Source organism: Rhinolophus ferrumequinum, chromosome 5, assembly GCF_004115265.2.
Source record: "Rhinolophus ferrumequinum isolate MPI-CBG mRhiFer1 chromosome 5, mRhiFer1_v1.p, whole genome shotgun sequence".
NCBI classification, from domain to species: domain Eukaryota; kingdom Metazoa; phylum Chordata; class Mammalia; order Chiroptera; family Rhinolophidae; genus Rhinolophus; species Rhinolophus ferrumequinum.
This window is the reverse complement of record NC_046288.1, coordinates 37,258,166-37,267,519: the sequence shown is the minus strand read 5'-3', so window position 1 is coordinate 37,267,519 and position 9,354 is coordinate 37,258,166.

Genomic DNA, 9,354 nt, shown 5'->3' with positions numbered 1-9,354 from the left:
TGGCTATTATAAAAAGGCAAGAGATAATAAGTGCTGGTGAGGATGTGGAGAAAAGGGAACCCTTGTGTAATGTTGGTAGAAATACAAATTGGTACAACCACTAGGAAAAACAATATGGAGGTTTCTCAAAAATTAAAAAGAGTACTACCATATGACCCAGCAATTCTACTTTCAGGTACAGATACAAAGGAAATGAAATCACTATCTCAAAGAGATATATGCACTCCTACTTTATTGCAGCATTATTTACAATAACCAAAACATGGAAACAACCTAAGTGTCCATAGCAGGATGAATGGATAAAGGTAATGTAATGTACATATATATGTATATATAATGAAATAGTATTCAACTGTACAAAAAGAAGGAAATCCTGCCATTTGTGACGGCATGGATGAATCTTGAGGGCATCACACTAACTGAAATAAGTCAGACAGAGAAAGACAAATACTGTATGATCTCACTTATACGTGGAATCTTAAAAAAACCACTAAGCTCATAGAAACAGAGAGGATTGGTGGTTGCCAAGGGCTGGGATGGGTTGGAGGATATGGCTGAAGGTGGTCAAAGGGTACAAACTTTAAGTTATAACATGAATAAGTTCTGGGTATCAAAGGTACACCATGGTGGCTACAGTTAATAATACTGTATTGTGTGCTTGAAAGTTGCTAACAGAGTACATTTTAAAAGTTTTCACCACACACACACACACACACACACACACACACACACACGAAATGGTAACTATGTGAGGTGTTACCTAACCTTATTGTGATAATCATTTCTCTATATATGTATATTAAATCATGTTATACACCTTAAGCTTATACATTACACATCAATTATATCTCAATAAAACTAAAGGAAAATATATTCTCTTAGTCTGTGGCTTATTTTTTCACTTTTATTTTTATTTTTTGCTATGTAGAGTTTTAAATTTTAATGTAATTGAATTTATAAATCTTTTTCTTTATGGTTTAGCCTTTTCTCTTATTTAAGAAATCATGTCTTACCCTCGGATCATAATGACATACTATTATATTTCTCTCTAAAAGATTTAGATTTTTTTTTCATGTTTACATCTTTTAATCTACGTGGATCTTAGTTTTTTGTACACAATATGAAGTAGGGATCTAAATTATACATATTTTTTCCATTTGGAGTTCACTGTCTTAGTATTACTTAATTTAATTATAATACCACCTTTGTTTATATATATGTGTGTGTGTATACATGTGTAAAATATATGTGTGTTATAGTACATAGTATATATACTATTTAAATACCATATATAAAATGTCTGTTATATTCCATTGTTCTTTCTTTGTTTCTTTCTGCTCTAACACTCATTGTTTTAATAATTACTAGCTTAACAGTAGTAAGCCTGGATGGTTAGAAGAGTAAAATTCCCCTCCTCCTCTACCTTCTTCAAATTATCTTGGCTGTCTTTGGCCCTTTATCATTGTTTTGCATGATTCAGAATAATTGAGGACACGCATGCAATTTTATGACCTGCTATTTTTCGCTTAACTTGATAACAGATTTTTAAAATTATTAAAACTCTGGCTAATTTTATTTAAGATAGCTCATATACCCTGTATGCTGAATCATTTATGTAACCATTCCCATATTTCTGGACATTTAGTTTATTTCCGTGTTTTCTAATTGTAAATAATACCACAATGAATATCTTTGTGCATAAAGCTTCTTCTGTCTTCAGGATGATTACACTAGAACATAGTCTCAGAAATGGAATATAATTAATAATTTAATTTTCAAAAGAATTTTACATTCTCATGAGGAATTTTTGAGACTATACATTTAACTAGGTTTTTATCAGCACTGGGTTCTCTCATTTTTAAAATGAAAGTTAAGTTCATCCTATTTAATAATTTTGCCTTTAGCTGGTCCTGAAAAGAGACATTTTCTAAAGACACTGAGCAGTATTCCTAAATATTGAGGAACGAATAGGCTTGTACTAGTTGTTTGCATGGGGATGGCATTTGAAGGAGGGAGAAAGGAGTTTAAAGAAATTAATCCCAAAGTGGCTTTTTTGATTTGGTGTCACTAATGAGGATATTTCTGTTGGCTTCAGTAACTGTACCCTCATTTCCTCCTCATGTCCCCTGATTCCACATGCAGATTTTAGAATATAGTGGCTTTTTGACAGATTATTTAAATCCCAGTGAGGTGGAACAGTATTCAGATTGTTTATAATGACTATCATCAGTGGCAAATTACTTTAGTCTGTCTCAGTTTATTCTCTTTGACAGCTTCATGTTTATTTCACACCATAGAGGCTGAAAAAAGAAAACACATATAAAGGAGGACTTGTTTTATCGTCATTTAATTATATGACTAATAAACACAATCAAGAATGTGTTTAGGACCCTGTTCCAGCCACAAAAGGAAACTAAATCTGAAAGACCAAGCTCATTAGACCTTTTTAGTAGGTTTGCTTTACTATTTTTGTTTCCCACGTACTAGTTTCTTTTTTATTGAATTCTGTCAAATTTATGTTTTTTTAGAAATGGGGATGTAGGAAATAGATAAGTCATGGTGATTTCAAACTGTCCATGATTGCTTAGAATGTACCATCTAGGATACCATATCTTCTAGCCATGAGTTTGAAAATTGGTGCTTTTTCATCTATTGCAAGTAAAAGGCTGAGAATACACCGGATCTCCAGAACTCATTCATCTTGCATAATTGAAACTTTGCAGTCTTTGACCAACATCTTCCATTTTTCTCTCTCCCTCACCCCTGGCAACTACCATTCTACTCGCTGCTTTTATGAGTTTGACTAGTTTAGATTCCACATATAAATGAGATCATGCAATATTTGTCTTTCGGTGTCTGCCTTATTTAATTTAGCATGATATCTTCCAGATTCATCCATGTTTTGCAAATGGCAGGATTTTCTTTTTTGTAAAGGCTGAGTAACATTTCATTGTTATATATACCACATTTTCTTTTTCCATTCATCCACTGAGTGATATTTAGGTTGTTTCCATAACTTGGCTTTTGTGAATAGTGCTGCAATGAGCATGGGAGTGTAGATATCTCTTTGATATGCTGATTTTCTTTCCTTTGGATATATATCCAGAAGTGGGGTGGCATATGGTAGTTCTATTTTTAATTTTTTGAGGAGCCTTCATATTGTTTTCCATAATGGCTGTACCAAGTTACATTCCCACCAACAGTGTATAAGGGTTCCCTTTTCTCCACGACCTCACCAGCACCTATTATCTTTGTCTTTTTGATAAAGCCATTCTAACGGGTGTGAGATGTTGTCTTATTGCAACAGTATGGTGACTACATTTAACAATATTGTGTACTTGAAGTTTACTAAGAAGGTAGATCTTAAGTGTTCTTACAGTCAAAAAAGAAAAAGGAAGAAAAAGAAAGGAAGGAAGAAAGGAAGGAAGAAATGGTAACTATGTGAGGTGATGATGATGATGAATATATTAATTAGCTTGTCTTGATTATTTCACAGTGTACTCAATATTTTGATATTAAAAGATCAAGTTGTACACCTTATTTTAAATATATACAATGTCTTTGTGTCAGTTATATCTCAATATAGCTGAAAAAATTTTTACATCAAATATAAAAAAGGTTAAAAATAATTTTCTGTTTCCTTTCTCTCTCTTTCTTTTGCCATGGCTGCCTGGAAGCCCAGAGCCCAATCTTTCACCTGAATATGGTGGCTCTTTCAATCGCCCACTTATTTTATTAAAGACATATGTATTTGCATGGCTAGTATAGTCCAGGTACCAGAGATGCAAAGATGAGTAAAATGTACGTGCCCTCCAGGAATGCTATTGAAGAAAGAGACATGTGAGTACATGTGCTACAATAAAGCCAAGTGTAGTAGTTCTGTTGGAATGCAGCGGAAGGACGGACTCATTCTGTGGGGATATAGTTAATTTATCATAGAGGGTTTGTGTCTTGAAGGATGGATGGAATTTCTTCAAGCAGACAAGGAGGAGAAGGGCATTCCAGGTGGAGGAAATAGCAAGAGCAGAAGTATCAAAGGCTAGGAGAGAGTTCTTGGGCCTTTCGATACGTTGCAGCAGCTCAGGCTTGTAGTGCTATGTGGGGAGGAGCCAAACTGAGTGGGCAAAGATGGACCAGCCAGATCCTAAGGGCCCTATGCACTTTGCCCAGGAGTTCGGCTATCGTACGTACTGTGACGCAGGAAAGCTTTGAAGGGTTAAAGTAGATGAACAGCACAGTATAATTGGCATTTTATACAGATTGTATAAATGGATCAGAGTGGCCTAAGATCAGAGGCTCTCACTATTATTTAGGCAAGAAATAATGTCTGAAATAAGGTACAGTTGTGGGTTTGGAGATCAGGATATACTGTAAATTGAGAAACACATTGAGAAACACATTTAAGGAGGTAAAACTGATAGGAGGTGTGCTTAAGAGTGAAGATTCTGGAGCCAGGCTGCCTGACGTTGAATCTTGGTTCTGCCTGTTAGCAGCTGTGTGACCTTAAGTTATTCCTGAAGCGGGTGCTTCAGTTTCCTCATCATCCGCTTTGGTAGAGGCCATCAATTTCTTATCTCTATGGCAGTGCATGGATGTAGGCCTCTGGACATTAACCCAGCCACGAAACAAAGAGGGCTTGGTGGATCTTGGTACACACTGTAAACGTAGAAGTTTTCACTATGCTGGGATCCAGCGTCTTCATCTGTAGATTTATAAAGTGGTGATGGCAAAACAAAAAGGTCTTTCTGGGAATGATAACTGTTTAAATAGTCTACAACAAGTTGTTCTGTATCTAAAACCCTACATTTCAGTTATATTTGAGGAATTACTTATTTCTCATTGGCACAGATTTCAATCTACGAGTAAATACACTTTTATTTTAAAATAGTTGAGATAGAACAATAAATCCAGCTAAGGTTCACCCAAGTTTCTGTGTATGTATGGTAGGTAACCACTTGTTCAATTTAAACTTCATTAATATAGCCTTCATTTAAAAAAAGTAAATTACTTAATAATTAATGTGTTCTTATGAATCCTACAATTCAACTTAATTCTGATACTATCTGGAGATAGTATCAGATTCCACAGTTTAAGGGCTCAGTTTTACAAGACTGCCCCACCCCCAACTTGCAGACGGCAATTGAAAACCCAAGATGTCCCATGCTTCTGACCAATCAGTTATGGATGGAGGGGTCCCAAGGACCCTCCTCTTGGACTTCAGATGCCAGTCGGAAGGCCAGGTTGTTACCTGTACTTCTGACTGACTCTCTATAAATCAAGTTCTAATGACCTCCTCCTTGAGTTCAGTTAATTTGCTAGAGCAGCTTGTAGAGCTCAGAGAAACATTTTACTCACTATATTACCGGTTTATTATAAAAGGATATAACTCAGGAACAGCCAGATGGAAGAGATGCATAGGACAAGGCATGTGGGAAGGAGTCCCCTGTCCTTTCCTCTTCAGATGTGCCACTCTCTCTGTGTCTTCACATTGTGCATGAAAAAGGAGCCAGATACTAAACCTGACAAGCTCAGTAGAGGCCTGCATGGTGGGCCTTTAAACGCAGTGACCGAAAGTAACCACATAGGATGGTGTGACTACACAAATTCCTAACTAAAGTCATGGCTGTAGTCATAACCTAGGCCTGTAGCTTCCTTGACAAAGGTCAGTCTTTACCTTAAGTGAGCCTATTGTCTTTCTGCATCTAAGATAACATACCTTTGAAATTTCAGAGTAATCTCCTTTTCCAGATCTCTCAGGGCACAACTGCCCACCAGAGCACAAAACCACAGAACCCTTTACTGTTATCTTGTTCTCCAATACCACCTCTATGTGCTGTAACTGTTTAGTATTGAATATCCTGTACCCATCAATGTAACAGAAGTATGTGTCTCTCAGTTTTACTTTTTATTCAATCCTACACATTTCCCCGCTTTGCTTTCTCCAGGCTCCTTAATCTACCATCAGTGGATTACATGTAACCCTCCTTATGTCTCCTTCTCTTGTTCTAATGTATAAAATAAGCTACAGAACTGTCATTCTCTGGAGCATTTTCTCAATCCATTGAGATTTTGCTGGCCTGGCAGTTGTCAGTTTGGCTCAAATAAACTCATAAAAATTCTCTACAGATTTGGAAGTTTCTTACACCGACAATATGTTTACCAATCTAGAAGCTCTCTGAAGACTGTCCTTTTAGATTTTTATGGAGGCTTCATTTCCATGGCATGATTGATAAAGGTTTCAACCTTCTAATCACAGGGTTGGTTCCCCTGGCAACCAGCCCCCATTCTAGGGGCATGCCAAAAGTTACTTTATTAACGTAACAAAAGATATTTTGATCACTTTTATCACTTAGGAAATTCCAAGGGTTTTAGAAGTTCTGTGCAAGAAATGGAGGTGAAGACCAAATATATATATTTCTTATTATAAATCACATTATCACAAGTTGGTACGGGCAGTCTTAAATTTTTAGCATTCTAGTGTGTGTATAGTGGTATCTCAATGTGGTTTTAATCTCATTGTGGTGTCTTGTCAGCTATCACTTCATCCCATTTGGAAATTAACTCTTAAGTTCTCTGATCTGGGGACAAATGAAATGGAGTTTTGTTTTATACATTTGAGTCAGAAAATTAAAGAGGAAAGAGCATTCCCCTGAAAGTCAAAGTATAGACAAGGTGGAATTGGAGTAAGAGACTCAGCAAGACATCGATGAAACTGAAGAGGAAGTAGCCTTCTTAATGTTAAAAAACAAAATTTAACTGAGTAAATTTGAAGATCTAATGGGCTTTGTTCATTGGTTCATGAATTGGGCAGTATCCAGTTATCAGGAAATGACGTTGAACCTCGGCTCTTCGTCTTCCTGAAGGAATGAATTCAATCAAGAGACAATTTTGTGCAGAGCAAAACAGCCAGAAATTGACTAGCAAAAGAAAGTACACTCTGTTCCATGGAGCCGGCTGACCCAAGAGTGGGAAGCAGCCTCGCCTTACATTGCAGGAAGGTTTTTATTTCTATGGGTGGAATTGTCTTTCCCTCCCTCTTCTCTATCTCCTTTACTCCCCCAGAGGTGCCCAGCTCTCTGGCATTTACAGTGCATTTCTTTGATTTAGGGGCATGTGTAAATACATCCCCTTATTTTGGGGCATGTGTAAGCACATCCCCTTAGGGTATGTGAAGACTTGGAATCCTGTTGGGCTATAAGGTATTGATGGTCCTGGCAAACAGGATGTGTTCCCTGACAAGCAGGATGTCTTCTTCTAATGCATTTCTTTGATTTAGGGGCATATGTAAACACATCCCCTTGATTTTGGGGCATGCGTAAACACATCCCTTAGGGGTATGTGTAAGCCTGGAATCCTGCTGGGCATCTGTAATGGGTCTTGACACAAGTAGGAGCTGCAGCAAGAAACTTTCTAACTGGGGCTAAATTTCTCCTTCTCCCGCTCATTTCTATCTATCTACTTACCGTATTGATCCCATGTAGCAAATAGAGCTCTGAGTAGCTGTACAAAATGGAAGACTTTTATAGGCAGAAGGGGGTGGGACAAGACAGCTACTAGCAGTTGTTTCAGGCTAGATCACCTTACCTCAGGGGCCAGAATGGCAGGGGTATATCAGGTGGATTTCCTCACTAATGGTGATCAGGAAATTTCAGAGTGACTGGTTAAGAAATTTCAGAGTGACCGGGAAAGGCTGAAACTGCAATTAAGTTAGGTATTAAGTCTTGGTTTGCTGACGTGGGGCTTAGCACAAGTGATTCCATTTTAGGCCTGTTTCTTTCTAACACTATGTATGTACCACTTCTAATTCAGAAATTTTTCTTTTGAACTTGTATCTGCTAAATCACTGTAAATTTCATGAAATTTCATAAATTTTCATGAAATTTTTCATGAAATTTGTCATTTTCATGAAATTTCTCTCATTTAGTAGACAGAGCTCACTGTGGATTATAAGATCATTACTTATCATTATTTCTATCACATTACTATATTATCATCACTTATTAGCTGTATTATCCTAGCTATGCATTTTATAACAATGTACCACCAAACCAAGGGAAATTGAGCTGATTTTATTCTTTCTGTTTTGCTGAATCTAGAACACTTGGGGTTTTATTTATTTATTTATTTGGACTGGAAAAACAGGATAAAATTTATGTAAGAAGCATCAGTTCTCCAGAGATTTATGAGTAGCCAGAAGTCAGTTCCCCCCTCCACATATGCAACTAGACTGACAAATGACTGCGTAAATGGCAAAGGAGTAAAATGAAATTTTCGAAGTAGACTCCATCAGAAGAATTTTAATGTCATAGCTTATCATAATAGGGATATATCAACTATAATATTTGGAAAAATACGATTAGAAAGAAAAACAAGATGATTTCTAATGGGACAGAAAATATACCATATATTTATATCTGTGGTCACTTTTCTAGGAGGTGTTTCTGTATTTAGTGACGTTTATATATGCATGCAGATTTACACATTACTTCTGATTACACCGGTTACTTATGACTTTTCATGTGTGGGTTATTATCATTTTGTAGTTTATTTATGCACATTATATTGAATATTTCTTTAGTGTCAATGAGAAAATAAATCGTTGGTATGAGAAAACACTCGCATTACAAGGTATTATTCAGCCTTTCACAAGCAAATGAGAAAGATTATAGGATTAGACTGAATCCCGCCCGGATTCCTTTTCCTCTCTTCCCATCTGTATTCATTATAATTGAAAGACAGACAAATGAAACTAGTGGTGGCTCAGTCTTTAAAGCTTTATTACAATTTAAAAGCATTAAAAAGGAGAGAAAATGGAAAAATCTTATCAAAGGCTGGAAATTATCTCCATATTGAATAGCTGAATTTTTCAGTTTAATGACAATGAAGAATAAAGATAGATGTTGTAAAGATATGACTTCATTATTGGTATCACTCAGTATTTGAAAATTTTAAGAATTGAGCATAGCGCTTTTAAAGGCCTCTGTTGGAATATAGAATTGACAATTGGGCACATCATTAGAGGCTATGAAATGGGTCAGTGGTTTTCTATTTTCTATAAATGACATAGGGCAAACCCACAGCCTTGGCTAAAACTCACCCCAGAATCCAGAATTCTTGTGGTCTGTTGCTCTGACTATGGTTACGCTTCTTGGATCCCAGGAATGTAGATTGAGAAGATGGAGAGGCCAGAAAGCACAAAGCTGACACACGAAATGCAGAGGATATTGTTAGTTGCTCCCAGTATCTGTTCTTCTCCCTTGTCCCCAAAGCACCCCCATTTTAACCCAGGAATTCAACATTTGCTAACACAGCCCATGGGCTCCAGGGGAAACTGAGCCCATCCCCAGTTCCAGG